This window comes from Pinus tabuliformis, chromosome 9 (assembly GCF_031772625.1).
Source record: "Pinus tabuliformis cultivar Carrire ecotype Pingquan chromosome 9, CPIR1, whole genome shotgun sequence".
NCBI classification, from domain to species: Eukaryota; Viridiplantae; Streptophyta; class Pinopsida; order Pinales; family Pinaceae; genus Pinus; species Pinus tabuliformis.
In genome coordinates this window covers 450,012,238-450,033,477 of record NC_142307.1, presented here as the reverse complement: position 1 = coordinate 450,033,477, position 21,240 = coordinate 450,012,238, and positions in this window count along the sequence as shown.

Below are 21,240 nucleotides of genomic sequence, written 5' to 3'. Positions count from 1 at the left end.
CCTATAGCATTTATTCCACAAAAAAGACCAAAACAACTCCAATCCACCTTCACCACAAGGATCACAATGGTGAGGAAGCTCCTCTAGAGCTCAACAACAATAAAATCTAGCACTTGTACATCATTAAGGGATCAACTCATCAACAAAATAGGAAGAAAAAAAAGTAGTTGAAGAATATGAAGCAAGGTCAAAGAACAACGAATTATCACCACTCTCCAGCATGCATCAGCGAAGCAAAGGATCAACAGTTATGTCATCTCACCAATACTCCCTCTTAGGTACGAATATGATTAAATTGTAGGAATGAGGTAGGAATTTTATTTTATAAGCAAAGGTAGCCAGTTAACTTGGACACCCTTGGTTAGATAACGAGAAGAAAAAGGGTTAGTCAAGTCCACACATGGCAAGGGCACATCAAAAAAAGGGGAATGAATAAAAAAAAGTGGTTAATTTATGGAGAATGAAAGTTGGAGATGATTACGAGGAAAGGTGATGTGATTAACCTATAGTGGGACCAACGGTCCCAAAGTAGGTATTTGTACTAGGCCAGCTAGCACATCACCCAACGAAATTATCCACAAATAGAAATAATCATTGACTCCCATGCGAAGTATTAGTTATTTTTAAAAGCTGAATGTAGAGGAAACTTCAAGGATTCGTTGAAAGAAAAATTACTCTCGGCATTCCTACAGTGGCAACTTACAGGAAACAATCAACATCTACAACAAACAAGAGCACCTACAGGAAACTATAGGAAGGCTATAGGATATAAAGAGATTTCCTCGTAATCATCTCCAACTTTCCTCCTAATCTCTCTGCGTGTATATAACCTCGTAATCATCTCCAACTTTCCTCGTAATCATCTACATGTATATAACCTCTGCGTGATATATAACCTCTGCGTGTATATAACCTCCGCGTGTATATAACCTCTGCGTGTATATAACCTCTGCGTGTATATAACCTCTGCGTGATATATAACCTCTGCGTGTATATAACCTCTGCGTGATATATAACCTCTGCGTGTATATATTTTCGTAAGCATCGTATCTGTGTTATACATATAGCCGCATATATATCCCTTGAATGGTGTGCGTATAGGTTTCCATGCTGTGCCCTTTCAACCTATATATATATCTTCATGAATTAGGGTATTACGTTGACTGTGACTGTAGCTAAGGCATTCTTCATTAGTGTATCTCCTTCACCAAAAACCCAGACGTGGAGAGGAGATCACATGAAGAATGTGTGTGTTAATGACTCCAAATCCTCTCTTATTTATACTAAAGGCGGATGATTGAATAGACATGATGATTGGGCTTCTAGAGCCTACATAAGAGCTGGTCGGCTTGACTATAATTACATAAACAAAATAAATTCATATCTCCATAAATACTTATCGGAATCGGATGATCTTTGGATCAATCCTACACCTCTCGATGAGAGGGATCCAATAAAAATATCAGCTGCCATAAATAAGCCGACCCACATGGAGTTTGGCCCTAGTTTCCAATTTAACACTCCCTTTCAACTAGGGAGAACTCCATCCATTGATCCATAAGTCCGACTGTACTATCTCTGCCATCAGTGCCCTGCACCGTTCTGCCCAACTCTGCTCAGCTCTGCTGGCTTTGCTCTGCTCTACTCAGCTCTGCTGGCTTGGCTCTGCTCTGCTCAACGCTGCTGGCTCTGCTAGCTCTGCTCTGCTCAGCGCTGCTGGCTCTGCTAGCTCTGCTCTGCTCAGCGCTGCTGGCTCTGCTCTGCTCAGCTATGCTGGCTCTGCTCTGCTCAGCACTGCTGGCTCTGCTAGCTCTGCTCTGCTAAGCTTTGTTGGCTCTGCTAGCTCCGCTCTGCTCAGCTATGCTGGCTCTTCTCTGCTCAGCTCTACTCAGTGCTGCTAGCTCTACTCTGCTCTGCTCATCTCCGCTGAACTATGAAGAAGAAGAATTGATCGAGAATGAGTCATATCATTCTCCACTGACCCGAAGTTAGTCTCAGAGTGTGTACCACTGGTCCCAGACCAGTCTCAACTGACCCAAAGTCAGCATCATAGTATGTACGACTCTCACTGGTCCCAGACCAGTACTGCACTGACACGAAGTCAGTCTCGGAGTATGTACCACTGGTCCCAAACCAGTCTCAGCCGACCCGAAGTCAGCATCATAGTATGTACAACTCTCACTGGTCCTAGACCAGTACTGCACTGACACGAAGTCAGTCTCGGAGTATGTACCACTGGTCCCAGACCAGTCTCAGCCGACCCGAAGTCAGCATCATAGTATGTACAACTCCTACCACTGGTCCCAGACCAGTATCATTGATCCCAGATCAATGGAGGACATCCTAGCGTAGGGAGTACGGTAGATACAACGATGCATCCATCGGTATTACTATGGTCCCTAACTTCATTTCCCTGCTCATTGATCAGATGAGAGGTACTTCCCATGAGTCCCAGACTGCATGGGTAGGAAGCCTCGACATGAGAACTTAATCAATCCTGTCCTCACAGGAGAACACATCAATCCTGCTACAATCGCCATGGAGAACACATCAATCCAGGCTGCCATGGAGAACACATCAATCCAGGCCTCACAGGAGAACACATCAATCCTGCTACAATCGCCATGGAGAACACATCAATCCAAGCCTCACAGGAGAACACATCAATCCTGCTACAATTGCCATGGAGAACACATCAATCCAGGCCTCATAGGAGAACTAATCATCCTGCTACACAAGAGAGTGAATCATCTTGTCCCACAAGAGAGCGAATCATCTTGTTTCAATGCGCACCACCAGGGGAGGGTGAGTCACCCTGTGGTCGTATGTTGCTCCAGTAATAACCGCAAGCCCTCAGAGCTCCCAGAGCTCAATGTAAGCAACATGCAGGACCCTTGTACAAGGGTTGCTTACCGACTCCAAGTCATTGGGGAAAGTCACAAATTTGATCTTTCCTCGGGGCTCTGTCCTATACATCATCTCAGTGTGATGGAGCCTCCTTGATCATCGACTTACCATATCCCAGATAAGGCAGTAATTGATGTCTATCTGCTGAAGCAATTGTCAAATACGGGATTCCTCAATAATCGAATCCCATCTCTGGTGTCACAGATATTCACAGTGGTATTCATCATGTGTACAAACAGCTCACTGAAGAGCTTCAGCAACCAGACTGCCTCACAGAAGGCCATAATATCAACAATGTATTCTGCCTTGGTGGTGCTCAGAGTCACTGACTTCTGCTTCCTCTGCTCCTTCAGGATATCGAGGCAGACAGCACTGAGAAGTGCTCTAGTGATCCTCCATACTGCCTGCCCACTCATCATTCGAATAATCATGTGGTTTCATATTTCCGGCAGTGTATCTCAATTTATGAGAGATTGTGCCCTGAAGATATCTTAGAAGATTCTTGGCACCAATCTAGTGAGGCTCAACCAAATATGAGCTCACCATGCTAACTGCAACCCAGATGTCGGGACGGAGGTTCTCCAAGAACATCAATGCGAATGAGTTTATGAAACTCAGAGGCATTTCCCAAATCTGGTCCGACATCATTACCATATAACTTCTGAAAGTTAGGATCCTTGAGGCAGTCACAAGCTTGCAGCTTATCTTCTCATATTCAGAGTTCAACTCCCTCTGTCTCCTATAAATGAGAGGGTCTGCACCTGTCAGACATAGGTGCCGGTACGAGAGGCTCATCATCCACAACCTTCGAGTAATGGTTTGGATCGATTTCACTCCTAGTGAATCTCATCTACATTGGACAGCTATCAATCCTCTCATACTATGCCCGAGGTGTTTTTCTTCAAGCCATAGAGGGCTTTCTTCCGCCTGTATACATGAGATTCCTTGATCATGATTCTCAAACTCCTCGGGTTGTTCCAAACCTGTGAACCAGCTGTATGGGGGGAATGGTCCCCTTATAATATTTTCCTTCGGTACATTTCAGACATGTACCTTCATGCTTCTTTTGAATTCAGGCATCCTAGTCACCATCTGACTCACAGACCTTCGGTGCTGAGTCAATGGACATGGTCCCCAGTGGACTTCCTGCAACTTGATACAACCCTGAACTAAAAAAAAACATCTTTAAAATATCTATTTTCAAACACGTACCTTTCCATCGATAAGTGCCACCCTGAAACCTTTGACTTCCATTTCCGAGATGGACATCAGGTTCGATCAGGTACATAAAAGATTTTGGGGTTCCTTGCTTTCGAGGGAGAGTCGACCATTTCCTTGATGACCTGCATTACCAGTCATTCTTTTGATCATAGAAGATGTCCCAAGAATGATTCTTATCTTCATCAAGAGATGTGTCTCTGCCATTCGAGCACTCCTTCGCATAACGACCGAACTTATTTTAACAAGGCATCCGCCTTTCCTTCCACCCTTAGATCCGAACTTCCCAATGAAGTGATCTTAAGATGGATCATCAAAATCTTCCGCTGCGCCATTCTAATAACATTCTTTGCTTTGAATTCACCCTGGGTGAATTATGAGGAACCCATTGATCCTTCTGTCTTGTCCCAACTGTCTTCGGTGATTTCTCTTTCACTCCTGCTTGGGCATTGTCTTCACCTCTTCTCTGATACCATGTTAAGTTTTGGGTATGTTCTATGCCAGAACAATTTATTTAAATTTTCACAGTTAGCAATCACATCAGCATTACGATAAACTACAGATAGAACATAAATATAAAACGCAGAAGACAAGCCAAGGCAAGAGGACACAAGATATGGCGCGAGCCAGGGACAAACCCCATAATGCGTGGGGAAACCCTTTGATCAAATCTTCTTTTATCTTCAAAGTTCAACAGAGAAAGAGAGAGAGAGAGAGAGTACAATTACAACAGAAGTCAACACTTTGACTTTTGATATCTGCAAGAGATCAGTTGAAGACATATTGCTTCTACTGATTCTTCAAAGTGATTGCTTCACCTTACATAGTGTTGCAGCTCGTACTCATGTTGCACCCGTCATTGTGATACACTTGGTCACTGAGCTTCTCCCATCAAACACTATGTTCTTCCTTACTAACATGCCCATCATCATTTATCATCATGTTGTCTCATTCATCATCATGTTGTTGGGATCATCATCCTTGCAACACCTCAGAGATCATCACTACTGCATCAAGAACTTCATTAGGCAAGGTTCTTGAGAGCATCATTGCTGCACCATGACTTCTCCTTGAGATTATTACTGAGATGATCTCTGCACCTATGAAGATCACGACTGTACATTATTGTAGGATGAGATCATTGTGAGATCATGATCCTATACACTGCTCCAAGCCAAAGCTAACTCTCCTTGACTTGATGATTATTGCTTCTTTCATCATGCTGAGACTGTAATGATCATACTACTTATGATCCTTATCATCTTGACTTCCTTTGAGATACTTATTCATATCAAGAATACTAGATATGAATACTGTGATGATTATTGACACTGTATGTCTCCTTTTACAGGTATGCCGAGAAGCTCTTGATCAATACTGAAACATGCTTCATCATTGTGGTTATGCCAAGACAATAACATATACATATGTGATGAGATGACACCCAACATAATCCTCATTAATCCTCATTAAGTCGAGACAATGTGCAAAAGAGTAGATCTGCTTTAGGTAATCTGAGTTACTGTTGTTCATCGCATCTAAACTGCCACAGGAAAACCACCGAGATCTATATGCCGAGACTGATCCTTATCATGCGAGATCAGATGCCGAGACTGCTCTTTGTCATGCGATGCATCTATCTGTATTGTCGAGATTGCCATCATGAGTATTATATCTATGCCGAGATTGTATCCTTGTCATGCGAGATCAGATGCTGAGACTGCTCTTTGTCATGCGATCCATCTATCTGTATTGTCGAGATTGCCATCATGAGGATTAGATCTATGCCGAGATTGTATCCTTGTCATGCGAGATCAGATGCCAAGACTGCGTGATATATAACCTCTGCGTGTATATAACCTCTGCGTGTATATAACCTCTCTGCGTGTATATAACCTCTCTGCTTGTATATAACCTCTGTGTGTATATAACCTCTGCGTGTATATAACCTCTCTGCATGTATATAACCTCTGCGTGTATATAACCTCTGCGTGATATATAACCTCTGCATGTATATAACCTCTGCGTGATATATAACCTCTGCGTGTATATATTTTCGTAAGCATCGTATCTGCGTTATACATATAGCCGCATATATATCCCTTGAATGGTGTGCGTATAGGTTTCCATGCTATGCCCTTTCAGCATATATATATATCTTCATGAATTAGGGTATTACGTTGACTGTGACTACAGCTAAGGCATTCTTCATTAGTGTATCTCCTTCACCAAAAACCCAGACGTGGAGAGGAGATCACATGAAGAATGTGTATGTTAATGACTCCAAATCCTCTCTTATTTATACTAAAGGCGGATGATTGAATAGACATGATGATTGGGCTTCTAGAGCCTACATAAGAGATAGTCGACTTGACTATAATTACATAAACAAAATAAATTCATATCTCCATAAATACTTATTGGAATCGGATGATCTTTGGATCAATCCTACACCTCTCGATGAGAGGGATCCAATAAAAATATCAGCTGCCATAAATAAGCCAACCCACATGGAGTTTGGCCCTAGTTGCCAATTTAACAAGCACACATAGTTGCAAGAGGACACAGAGGGAAATCAATTCAAGAGTTCTCATCACCAAAGAATAGGAAAGGGAGGTAGGTGCCATACCTTTTGTGTTTTTCATCTAAGAAGAAGAAATCCTCCTTTATTTTGAGTATTTTCTATACGCATAAAGGTAGATAGAATTGAGTGAAGGTTAGTGAAGGATAAATTTTGAAACCTCATCACCTACCAAAGTTCTCAACCTGTAGCCACCAAAACCTCACTCAAAAAAGAATTTCTAGAAAATATGACAGGAGGTTTCAACAAAAGAGAGCCCACCAACACAACTAGAATATACCAGCATCCTATTATGGTAGAAATATTTACAAGGTATCAATGGATGGGGTTCTTTGAGCTACTAAGGGGAAACGATGATGATGTGGCTAGAGAATTTGCAATGTCACTCATACCTATCACTAGATCCAATGCCACTACTGTAGTGAAGGGTTTTTTAGTAGAAATTACCCCTGAGAGTATTAGTAGGATAACTACACTCCCCTAGGGCTGCAATGGAGAAAATAGGACAAGACTAACAACACTCTTGCAAAGAAAAGTATTTTCTTGGAGAGAGAGAAGAACTAATTGAAGACAAAAATGGGGCTAGAAGGGAAAGGATTCCATATCCCTAGAATGAGGTGAGTTACCACATCATCAAGTATATTTCTTGTGAAGGTAGATACAATGTAGTGTATGGATACCACTTTAGACTCCTCTATGAGAAAATATTTGGAGAAGAGACACCTCCTCATAACAAACTTAGTATACCTAATTTTCTATTACAATAAATGATAGACCTGAACATCAAGGTACAAGAGGGAAAACATCAGCAGCTAACAGATGATGGGTTGATCAAACTCATCCTGGAAGCTGCTCTACACAATTTAAGAATCCTTATTGCATGGTCAACATTTGTAGACATGCAAGAAGAAGGAGCAATTTGAGCCATTAAGTATGATAGAAGCCCTCTTGCTAGTGAAGAAGAAGAAGAAACAAAGGATGAAAAAGGAAAAGAAACAAAGAATGAGAAAGAAGAAGAAAAAGAGTCTGATGAAGAATAAGATGAAAAAAAGGATGAAAAAGATGATAAGGTACAGGAGGATGAATAAAATTATGAAAATAGAGTAGGGAAGAAGAAGAATCACCAAGGGTGTCTCCAGAGCCTATAGTGAAGGAGGCAAGAGCACCAGGATTAGACAAGGGAGACCCCAAACCCCTACCAAAACTCCAATTGTCATAGAGGATTCACTAAAAAAAAAAGAGAAAGAAATCCCTCTAGGGAAGAAGGAAGGGGAAGGAACACTAACACAAGCTTCTCCCAAGTCACCAATAACCTATGTTAGGAGATTGGTCACCAGGTCAACCTCAACAAAAGGAAAAGGTCTCCTATAGGAAACATGGTCAGACCTACAAGAAGTAGAAAAAATCATACAAGAAACCCTGTCAAACCTACATGAAACACATAAGAAAGATCAGGAAAGGCTGCAAGGGCAAAGGGAAGGAAATGAGGAAGGAATTACTCAAGAAAAACTAGAGGAAGAGGCCTTGTAGCTGAAGGAGCCTTGCCCAAAGCCAAACCTCAGCTCCTACTTCAGATTCATTGAAGGAGGTAGGGTGATAGAGCAAAATTTTTCCATTCCTATATTCTTTGAACTTGAAAAAGAGAGAGAAAGGACACATAGGTGGATGAAAATTTCTAAATCGAAAGGGGTGGAGGATGTATGCCACATGGAAGAGAAGCTGCAAGAAATGGGTAGACAATTAAGTAGAATAAGAGATAGGGAAATAATAATGACATCTCAATTAGAGGCTAAGAACACATGGCTAAGAAAGCAGCTACAGGAAAAGGAGGGCCAATTGGAAACTATGGCAAGTTTATCCATGGAGGCAATTCAATGCAGGTGCCAGCGAACTCATATGCCTTATACCTCAAAGAAAAATGGATATAGTTTGAGATAAAAATCCTAGCACAAAGAGGAACTATTCCTTTCCAAGAATATAGGAAATTCATTGACCTCTATGATCACAGCGCCCTGGAGGATAGATAAAAGATATCTGAGTTCTACCTACACAATTTAGGTTTGACAGATTTAAATGTGTGGGACCCAAATCCAAAGCTAAGGGACTTACAACTAATGGCCTTTGCATCTTGGATGAGTCATGAGGAAGATAGAGCTACAAAAATTAAAAGGGTATTAGCAAGAGAAGAATCAGAACCCCTTTTCATCAGAGCAGAACAATCTAACCCAATGGTTGTCATCAACACTCTCAAACTCATTGAAAATCATCCCAAACTTGCACCATGATACCTTTCTATACAAGAACAAGCCGTCACTCATTTTGAAGACATGCTAATATTGCTAGGAGATGAAAGCTTGCAAGCCTTCCAAAGGAGATGGAACACCTTACCCAATAGCCTAAAGATCAAGGAATATCATTCTCCTGATAAAATGAGGGATGCACTAGAGAGAGTTCCAATGTATAAGAAAACATTATAGAGACTCAAAATTAACTGTACTGGATTGAAAGTCAGCCCAACATTTCTTTTAGGTATGTTAGAGGGGAGAAAGGAATAAGAAGAAATAAAGAAGTGGGAAGAAATAGAGAGGAATGTAGGGGTTTATCCACAAGAGGAGGAGACTATAAAAGAAGCCTGGAATGTCAGTGAGGCCACCAAAGCAATGAAAGACTTGGACATAGATTGAGTTTCTTAGAGGATGAGAAATATTTTCAGTAGGGGGATGATGATGAGGCTCATCAATGGGTAAATTATATTGACCTTAATGCACCTCCAACTTACTAAAATCAACTTTTCTCATCATTCTTTACATGTTTTAATTATTTTTTGTTTAATGAGGAGAGTAAAGATGAGATGTCATGTCTAGTGGTCTAATGTGCATTGATTACAGGCTTTGGATCAAATTTTGGCTAATTAAAGTGTAGGAACTCCAATGGAGACAAGGAAGAGGGATTCTAGGAGACAAGATCTCCCTCCTTAACTCCTCACTCACTCAAATATTCTTCAATCAAATCTCATTAGATCGGAGTTGCAAGAAGTCAAGTCATGAATTTCATTGGCAACCAAGCTAGTGACAATTGAAGACTAGTTCATCTCGAGATTGGAGCCAAGCCTCCTAAAATTTAAGGAGGGTTTTGGTAAATTCAATTGTATAAATCAAGAGGCCTAGGGCCCCATTAGGATTTAGATTTTGTGTTCAAGATAGCTAAGCAGTTTTCGAGTTGAAGCATTGTAACCAAGCATTCTTATGTATTTATGATTCATTTAATGAAAATGAGCAACATTCCCTTGATCCAACACTGAGTTGAATCATAAGGCTGAAGCTCTTGGGTTAGAGCCCAAGCCTAGCAATAGAGATTCCTCTTGTTGTATATGTATGCTTAGGTAATACTCATAATTAGTTGTTAAACTGATTTTGGTATTGTTAATTTGCAAGTATTGGTAGATTTAATTAGTTTGCTTCCATTTGTGGATAGTTCTGACAATATAATTGTAGTGATATGAATATATTCCAAAAAGGTTGACAACAAGTGGTTTTCACCTCATTTCTCCCTTTCAGGGATCATGGTTTGAGGAACACTTCTCATACAACCCAAAAACACAGAATTCTTGTTTTTTGTGTAATCTAGGGTTTTCTGGCTAATTAGGTCATTACCTTCCAATTTCATAGGGTGAGTTGCAATTGGTATTGTTTGATCTGTTAGGTTTTTCACTGATTTCATCTTGCTTTCATATTGGTTTCAAACACTTCCATGCATGCACTTAGCAAGTAAATGGTGACAAATCTATTTTCTTCTATTTGAATAAACCCTTCTTGCCTTTGATGAAGTTATGAATGAATGCCAAGAATGATGTTTGTTGTTGTAGGAGTTCTAAACTATAGGGGGACCTCACCACATTAGCCTTAGCCAAGCCATATCCACCCATGATTTCCAAAAGTCACTAAGTTCTCAATTCAAATTCTTGTCTTATGAGGGAAACTTGCCCTCTCTGTTGAGTAAATCCAACCATCTCAAAGATTTCGCTTGATTTCTATGTAAGTGCCTACCACTCCCATGCATTTTTCCATCTTTATTCACCTTTTCCAAGCTCAATCCCACCTTTTAGACCACTCTGTAAGCTTTGAGCCTATTCCTGTAGTAAGATAGGGGATCTTCTAGGTGAACTAGTATTTCTAGTAGACATCCTTTAGGAAAACCTGTAGTAGCCCATTTTGAGATCGAATTGATAAAAATCATTACTAAAACCCTGAATTAGGTCCCTACTTTCCCTCCAATTCATCTGAACCATTATACTTCTTTTCTTTCACACCTATCTCCCCTGCCAAAGAACCAAGCAAGATTAGCATTTACATTTGTCAAGAAAAAAGATAAAAAGAAAAAAGTCCTTTCATATTTATTCTTGCACACAATAGTTAGCACTCTCTAGATCAAATTTCATGCTTAGATTAGTTAAACCTCATGTGTTCAAATAGGGTTATTTTGTAAGAAAAGTATGTTAGCAAGTAGATAAATGATTTCATGTTGTTTTACAAGTATTTCTTTCAGTATTTCCTTCATGCAATAGACAACATTTATTTTCTTCTAATTAGGGTAAATTTCCCTTCTCCAAGTTGGTAATCAGACTTATTCTAGTTAATAGAAGGCTGGTTTGAGAAACCCTAGTGGTCTATCACCACAACTCAACAGTGACAAGGAGTAGACCAATTATATCTATTTGTGTATACAACATTGTCACCTCTAAGTTTATCCCGGGTTGATGAAATGAAGTTGGTAGCCCCACGAGTTGGAGCATCCTTGCTATAATACTGGTGCTCATTAGATGTGCCACACTTCAAAATATTTAGAGCTTCTAATTACTTCCATGTATCCAAGGAATCAAGGAGGAAGCTAGAGCTGAAAATACAATTTGAGGTATTTGTGCTTTACATAGGAACTCCCCACAACTATCGTGTATACTTATCATCCCTCAAAATGACAGTTGTGTGAGGGGATGTAAAATTTGATGAAGACAAATCCATGTGGTTCTCTCTAGAGAGTGAGATTCATATCCCACTATAGGAGGAGATTTTAGCTCCAAAGGAGGAGCATTTAGCTCCAAAGGAGGAGCCTCAATATGTTGTGGAGCAGTCACAAGTTGAGGAGAAGAGAGTGGAGGAAACCACTAAAGTAGAACCATCTAGAGAAGGAAGGAAGAGAACCATGAAAGATGAGATACTTGTGCAGGATACGAGGGAGAATGTGAGTGCTCCTTCAAATCAGTGCAAGAAGAGAAGGTCACCAGATCAATACATTGGATAGTAGAGACTGAGTCATCCTCTTTTGAGGAAGCAGTAGAGAAACTAGTATGGGTTGATGCAATGGTGGAGAAGTATGAATCCATTGTAAATAATAATGCTTGGGAAGTGGTCCCAAGACCAGCAAACAAATCAATTGTGGGTTCAAGATGGATCTTCAAGGTGAAGCAGGAAGTAGACAAAAGCATAAAAAGGTACAAGGCCAAATTTGTGGCCAAGGGATAATCTCGGGTTGACGGGATTGACTATGAGGAGACCTTTTATCCTTTAGAAATGTACTCATCCATAAATAAATCCTTTCTCTCACTGTATAGATGGAGTGGAGGATCCACTAGATGGATGTGAAAACAACATTCTTCAATGGATTTATTGAGGAGGAGGCATATATTGAGCAACCAAATGGCTTCAAGACTTTTGATAAAGAGTCTCATGTGTGAAAAATCAAGAGAGAATTGTATGGTCTCAAGCAAGCACCCTCTGCTTCATACACCAGGATTGATAGCTATCTCACTAGTTTTGGCTTCACCAAAAGTGAAGTGGATGCAAACCTCTATCATATTTTGGTAGAAGGTAAATTGTTGATTGTTGATTATTGTTTTATATGATGATGATTTGATTCTGGCTAACGATGAGTAGTTGATCAGATCTTTCAAGTAGGACCTTGCAAGAGAGTTTGAGATGAAGGACATGAGTCTCATACACTACTTCCTCGGATTGGAAGTATGGCAAGGTGATCGGGAATTGTTTGTCTGTAAGGGAAAGTATGCCAACAAGATACTTCATAGGTTCAACAGGGATATGTGAAGACCCATGGAGACTCCTCTAGTGACCAACTCGAGGAAAGAGGATTCCACTTTATGGGAGGAAGTGGATGCAACTATTTACTGATAGTTGTTGGGTTCACTCATGTATCTTGTGAACGCATGAGAAAACATGTGTTTTTTTGTCAACCAACTAAACCAACCTATGATGAGGCCAACCAAACTATTTTGGAGGGTAGTTAAGCATGTTATACGGTACCTCAGAGGCACTACCTAGTTTGGACTTTGGTACATACAAAAAGAGGGAGTGAAGCTGTGTGGCTTCCCAAATCTAGATTGGGCGGGACTTCCATCAAACCAGAAGAGTAAATCAAGTGGAATCTTTAGTGTTGGGTTTGCAGTGGTTTCTTGGTATAGCAGGAAGCAAATATTTGTGGCACTCAGCTTAGAAGAGGTAGAATACATAACTGCAATTCAAGCAGCATGTGAGGTGATCTAGATGAGAAAGATAATTGTTGGCTTATTTGGTTAATGGTCGATCCAACTGTGATTTACTGTGATAATCACAGTTGCATCAAAATATCTGAGAAACTTATTTTTCATGATTGATCCAAACATATTGATATCCGATATCAACATCTTCAGGATTGTGTGCAGAGGAAAATTATGTTGCTGTAGTGCATTCTAACATAGGAGCAAGATGATGATATTTTGACAAAAGCCTTGTCAAGAGGGAAGTTTGAGTTCCATAGGTGAAAGATAGGGTTGGTTCACAATCCATTTCTTGTTGAGAGGGAGTGTTGAAAAATGTAGCAAGAAAATCTCAGCTTGACTTTTCCTTGGCCAAACTAAAGAAAATTCAAATTTCTATTTCAGCAGAAATATTGGAGGTAGTTAACTGAGGTGACATGGTACTTGTCACTCAGTTAATTCGCTTTGGGGAAAATTGAGTTCAGTTTAGTATGATTGATTGCTAATTTGTAGCAATCTATTTTAGTTAATTTGAGTTATTGTAAGTTTCACTAGTTCTAACTATCAGAAGAACTAGTGGAGGTCAAGTTGTGGAAGTGGAACTTCAACGACACTTAGTAGTCAACTAGTTAACTAATCAATAATCCTAAAATAATTGTTGCATGTAGAGAATTTGAGTTACCCAATTTACGTGAAGATTCCAAGGCAGTATACTATCGGTTGTAACATATTCCAATGTGTACAAGTGGTGCATGTAGTTAGAGGAAGGACCTAACGCATTGCACAATTCAATAGTGGGAAATTCCTAAATAGTAGGGGCCAATTTCCCAGAAAAATAGAGAAAGGAAATAATAGCTTGGAGGGCTTGAAAATTGGCTAATTATTGGCCAGAGTTAGTCAGTCAGGAAGAGGGGTAAAATATACACTTTTAGGGTATGCTAAATCTTGAGAAAGCATATGTATTTCATCTCTATTATCTGATTAATGAAATGTAGATAGTAAGGGGTTTTGATAAATTTATTTCCCCTAGACAAATATCTTTGTACGTGTGATTTTTCTGTTTGCATGTCTACAGTTTGTGCTCTAGATGGTGAATTAACTTCTGCATACCAATAGAGTAGCTTCAAGGCTTGTGATTTAGAAAATTTCATAAACAATTTTGAATGCTCAACTCATTTGATTCATATTGCATTCCATACTATATTCTACCTTGTTTTACATTCGAATCTCAACTTTATGTTGATGGTGCTAGATGCACCAACATTCAAGGGATCTCCCCGATATGAAGTCCCAACTAGACCTCACACCATTTTGTGTAGGATTCCCATCTACTACGATGGCTTGGTTTCCATTATCTTAAATATTTTCTTGAGCTCTTCCCTGTCAACATATGAGAGTGGACAATGAGGTTCGCATGCCTAATGATTTCTTAGTGTCACTTGTGTCAAGGTTCTTTCATCGAAGTGGGAGAGGGTGAGAGTGGGTCTCAAGTCGAAAGAGAATAGCCCCAACTCTATTAGAGAAACACAACACAACAGGACATGTGCAACTTCTGGCGGAGTAGTCCACACTTTTGAAGGCTTGAAAATAATTGCCTCAACAAGCGGGATAACTGCCGGGTTCGGACCTTGGGACAACTCCTTTTCCATTTGGAATAGTGGCTCTGACTGGGGATGATGGGACCAATTTCCCAATCTATTTTTATGCTTGTGCTAACGGGATGATGTTTTTAGATTTTTGGAGTAACACTTAGCCTTAAATTAATCTAATTTAACTAATAATCATGTGCAGTTTATCCTAATATAAAATATTTATCTAACTATAACTATCCTAGGAGTAACATGATATATGCGATCTAAAATGATGCCTGAAAGCAATTAATAATAAAGATCAATCAATTATGATTAGAAGTGAATCCATTTAGCAATGATTGTTTTGTATAAAACGTTAGCCAAAATGATATGAGAGATATATCGCATAAAAATCATTCATGTATTTAGCATAAACTAAAAATCATCAACATACAATTGTGCAATAATGGCAATCAAAATTTCAAACTTTCATACATAAATAACATGAAGATAATATTTTGCTTGACGCATAAGTAAAAGTAATTAAGAGATAAAAGTATCATTTATAATACGTTCTACTCAGGTGCTCCAGCAATATTGATCTACTTTCAAATCATCCAACATCATCTAAGAGTACAGAAGTGCAATTTCAATAGAAGATGTCAAATTCAAGTAGAAAATAAATCATGTTCCATTAATTTCACCAGAACTTGCTCAAAGGGACAAAAGTGCATGTTCTGAAGAATATTTTTGATAAAATTTCTGGACCCCTGTCTAAATGCATGAGAGGGGTTTAAATACTAACTTATGAAACCAAAAATAGATTATTACAAAAAAAGTTGAGGAGTTCTAAATGACCTTCCTCAATTTAATCAAAATAAAACAAAAATAGAGATGTGCATAATGACTAATCATGCATTCGATCTTTCAGATCGCAAATATCTAGCATGGTCTTGAGGAGTGTAGGTTGGCTGACTTCAGCTTTCAGTTGTCCTATAAACACAGCATTGATGAGCGCTGGAACCATTTTCTCAGTAGAAAAAATTAGGCATCTCACGGTCATTCATTGGCTGTGCGGTTTTACCAGATATTGCCAATATGCCTCCCAGTTTAACCTGGTCACTTTCCTAATTGCTTTTGTTCTTTCTTCTACTGCCTGTTTCCACTGTAATTCAAGTTGTTTTGTATTTGGAAGGAAACCAGGGGTGGTCTCTACCACAAGATTAACACTATGCAAATTTTCATTTAGACTTTCAATGACGTTGTTTGCCACTGCTGCCGCATTCTCTATTGCATGTTCTGCCTCTTTGAGCTGAGAATTCCAACTTGCAAATAATATCTCCTTATGTGATTCATCCAGTTTGAGCATGTTGGCTCTTCTCCCATTTTCAAAATTTTTCCAAGTTATGAAATCTGAAACCTTTTTAAGAATTTCATCATATTCAAGTTGCATTTCCACAATTTGGCTTGTTAATTTGTCGCTTGTTTTGCAGTGAGAGTTCCACTGCGAGATCTTTTGGCATAAAAATTCTTTTTGTGTCCTTATGTAGATCTGTTATGCTCTGTATCTGTTCCTCCTTACCTACCAAGCTTCTTTGATGTTCTATTTGCATTTTTTGGAACTCCTGTTGTAGCTTAGCCAATTGTATTTCTACTTGTTGGTTGGTTTTGGCTTGTTGTAACTGTTGTTCAAGTGACAAAATTTTGTCTTCTTTTTCTTTAAGCAACAGTTGTACCTTTGTTGCTTTGTCAATGGTTGCTGTAGCGTATGCACCTGTGAACTGCGAGAGCCTGGTGAGGTTGGCCGATGGGTCAGTGGATGAGTCTTTCCAGAGGACATCCATCGGCTCATTGTCTGGAGTGGTAGCAATTGTGGATTCCAATGTTCTTTTCTTTCTCTATCTCTTAACAATGACCTTGTGCTTTGGGCTATAAAATACATAAAGAGGGGGAATTTCTTCTATTCTCAAAACAATATCAGAGGTGGCGGTAATAGGAATGTGTTCCATTTCTTGAGTATTCACAATTCCCCTTGTTATAATTTCCGGAGTTGTTTCCTGATGCGTCATTTGCGTCTCCAGTGTTTGTTCCTCTGTGTTGAGTTTTTTGTTCAAATTATCCCACTCCTCTTCCAAATTAATTACCCAAAGATTTATCAGCTGTATAGAGGGAGTTTGGGTTTTAGTTTGCTTGATGGTCGAAGTCTGTTCATTTGTCTTTGCTGCAGACTGGGCTGTATCCTGGATTGATCCCCTACTCCTACTTTTCCTATTTTCTGATGACTTCTTCGATCCCTTAGCAGATTTCTCTCGGGATTCCTTTCTAGAATTAGTTTTAGATGTTTCCTTAGAGACACCATCTATGCTTACACTGGGAGTGGGCTTCCTTATTGGTTTAATTAACAATTAGTCCAATGGGACCTTTGACAATCTCTCTTCTCTGTAGCTATAAAATGCTTCAAGACCCTCTCGATTAAAAAGTATCTGTGCCATATGCTTCACTTCTCTGAAGGTATTCTTCTATAAGAAAACATCATCAAATGGGTCCTTCTCATTGTTGAATATCTTTATTTTGACCATAGTGGTAAAATCCTTGACAATACCGAATGGGTTGTATTGTCTTTTGGGGAATTTAGGTAATCGTAGAGACAACATATTATCTACTTCCCTGAACACATGTCCAAGGTCATGTAATGTGAACACTCCACATGATATAGGAAATTGAGGCCAAATGGCCTTCTTTGACTCTTTCAATGTTTTGCTCATCCTTCCTTCACTGCATGTCTGATAGGCTATCTCTCTAGCCATTAATTTATCTGGGACGTAGAAAGGGAGAACATGGGGAGAGGCGATGTTGCCAAATACCCTGATTAATGTAAATGTCTCTTCCCCAAACCATCGGGCTACTGGGAGGATGTCTATCTCGACTTCTTGGGAGAATCTGGGGGCATCACGGTTATAAATTCGGTTATGGATAGGAAGCATAACCTTGTGACAAATCTTGATAAAATGTGGTTCAAAATTGGATTCCCACATGTCTTTGTGGTGGATGTGAATAGGAAGTGGATCTTGAATAGTCCACTTCCATCCCATAAGAGGGAATTTAGAACCAAAACAAATGGCATCCATTACATAATCAAACATGAAAAATGGAGGGTAAACCCTCGAAGCAATACTTCTTTTCCTTCTATACCCTATAATTGCTTTAGATAAATTATCAAACAATATTTGCGCCCAATCTATTATTTTTGCATTAACGACTGCATCTATTAAGGGTAACCATTTTGAGGAGAATTTGTTACTGTCATGTTTGCCAAATAGTCTACATAGCATAGCCACAACAAAACAGAAAGGGGAACAAATAGATGCGGTGGCATACATACTGTTTTTGTGTTTCTTGATTCTTTCATCATTTTTTGACCAATTCTTTGTGCAGTCCATCAGGTCTTCATTTTCTTTGACGAATTTCTCAACAAATTGCATGTTGTAGGTAACCTGTGGCTCCGGTAGGTGGTACATAAGCCTTAGGTTATCTGGAGTGAAAGATCTTATAACTTCCTAGCCTCCTGTTTTGAATTCTCTGTTAGATATATCAGCGTTGTCAATGATCCACTTAACCATGTTGGTATAGGGGATTATTTTTGGTCGTGTAGCTACTCGGTGTAGAAATGAGCATGCAATCTCAGTTATGGAAGCATCAGAGGAATCACGCCCATCAACTGTAATAATTGTCTCAAGAATCCTTGGTTGTTCTTCCTCCAGTAACTGATACATAGCCTCCCATGTAGATGTCCCTACTTCCTTATTACATGTAGTATCTATGAACAGAGGAGTCATTTCTGACATCTCAGAGGAAACTACTTTCCCTTTCTTCACCATTGCTCTCGGCGTCCTGTTCCACGACTTTTTCCTGAAAGTTTCAAGAGGAACAATTTATCGGATAAAAATGATACTGAATGTAGGAATGGATCCATGAAGAAAACCATTAAATGTGATAAAGGTGTTTTATTTGAAATCAAATAAGAAGATATCAAATCACTCTAAATGGCCTTTCACACATAAATGCAGTTACTTCTTCATAATTGCCCACTAATGATCCATTATCCTTTAACTTGAATGTATATAAATAATCACATTGTAAATTGGGAAACTATCTCCTAGGGTGGTGAGACTTTAAACTGCGATAATAGTGATTTTTGCAATTTGCAAAGCAATATCGTAGATTGCTATATCGCATAATTTGCTTTCATTAAACTTACCATTCTTTGAGTTTGTGTGAAATGCGAGATGCGAGAAACAAGCATCATCACTTGTCAGGCTTCTTTTTAATGAATAATGGACCTCTGCATGTGTTGGTGGAAACGTTAAGAGGTGGGTCCAAGATGTGATCACATTTCGCAATATCGGTTTATGATAGGTTGAGGTTTGTATTGTATGACTGAAGTGTGATGCGAGAAGGCTATTATACCATCGCAATTTTGTAGATCGCAACCTCGGAGATGGAAATACTTCGGGGTAACCTCTTAAGAGAATTCTTTTTTAAACAGTGATGTTACGATGTGAGACTTTAGCTTTTTTAAAGCAGCTTTAAGGACTTTCTAACATTATGACCATTTTTCGAATATAGATTTGCTTTTTTGATTGTTTCATCATAGATCGTGGTGGGTTAGAAAGGTATTGTTTGTGATGCATTTCATGCTAAATATGAAAAAGTAGCATTTTAATGGTTTTATAGGTTTTGTTTGATATCTTGATTTATTCTAAAAATAAAAGAAACACCTACATACTACGATTGATTTTTTGGGTATATACATTTTTGAAAGGGTCCCCATTTATTAAAGTAATATTTTACTACTAACATTAATAAATCAGGGGGTTGTTGACAAGCACAACACACACATATGTGGCAGTCACAAACACAAGGTGAACAGATATCACGTACAACTTCCATCAGAATAGTCCACACAAGTGCGACAGTTGTTATAACAAGTTTACGAGAATGAACCTATCGAGTGTTCAGTGGAATATTTCACACGAGAGAGACAATGTTGACAACTGATACAACACATTTCCAACAACATACGTACTAAAACAACTAAAGTAGTTCAAATGTCTTAATACCAGTTAAAGGAACATGCATTACAAGTGTCCAAAGAATAGTATTACAAATGAATACAATACATGTATGAAAACGTGTTGGCATATTAATAGGCTTCTGAATTAAGTGAAAGTTCCAAGACACATCCATACGCCATTACATCACTAACCCCGATAGTGGGGCATTGGAGCTATTGCTCGCTTCTCAAAGAAAATACTATACACCCTCAAGGCTATGTGGGAGGAGGCAAGGTGAAAAGTCTGTTGCATGTACAAATGAGGGGTATATATAGCCAAGTGTGAAACTGATCCTTGTGAGTGTTTGACTTCCCTCATGACTATTTGACTTACAAGACTCTTCGACTTCATCCATGGGTCTCGTGGACTTGCATTTTACATTAAATTTATTGCACAATTATGAACCAAAGTAGTGATGTGGCCGAGCCGACTCATGACACAACTCGACATGACACTGCTGGTTTGCACATGCTTGCTATGTTGTTTGTGTCAAGCTGTTGTGCTGTTGAGTGATGAGTATGCCCGTGGTGTACCACGACTTCACATCCGCAGGGCAAAGTATGTGGAGTATTTAGTGGTGTTAGTGTTCTCTTGATGTTCATGCATGTGCACGCATCTCCTTCGCTTTCTACTTGGTATGCTTCGTGTGTTCATCCAACTGTGATAAATTCTTCTAGCATGCGCTCCTTGTTCATCTTGTTCGTTGTCGTGCCATGTCTCATCCATGTACCTATTTCTTCAATCACTCATGACGAGACGACATCAAATCCAAAAATCCCCTAGTCTACCATGATGCATTGTCTTTTGTTTCTGAGTGTAGGTGACTGAGAGAGAGGACAAGGCTTTGAAACAACGTAGAGCACATGTCAGGCCAGGATGCAAAGCTCGAAGAAACTGTCGGAAAAATTGTGCAGAGGTCATTGAGAGGCTGGGTTGAGAAGTCTAAGACAACAGTGACATCTACGAGATCTGGCTCAACTAGGAGGAATAACTATACAATTTTTCTGAGGAAGGTATTGCGGACAGTAATAGGCACTGGTAGTGAAAACTGCACATATTTCTAGAGGATGAATGGAGTGGGATGTGGGAGCTTGCTCGCCAAAATTGCATAGATCTAGGAGGCATTCATGCAGGACATCTTTGCATAGTTTCCGCTTTGAGCGGGGTGCTGGGAGGTAGGTGTACTATCAAATAAAACTGTGCAATTTTCAGGAGGAGTGGTAAGCAGGCTGGCAGGCGGACTAACTGACAAAATTGTGCAATTTCCAAAGAAAATACAATAGCAGGTAGGGGGTTCCTGTCACTCTTGTCTATGCAATTTGT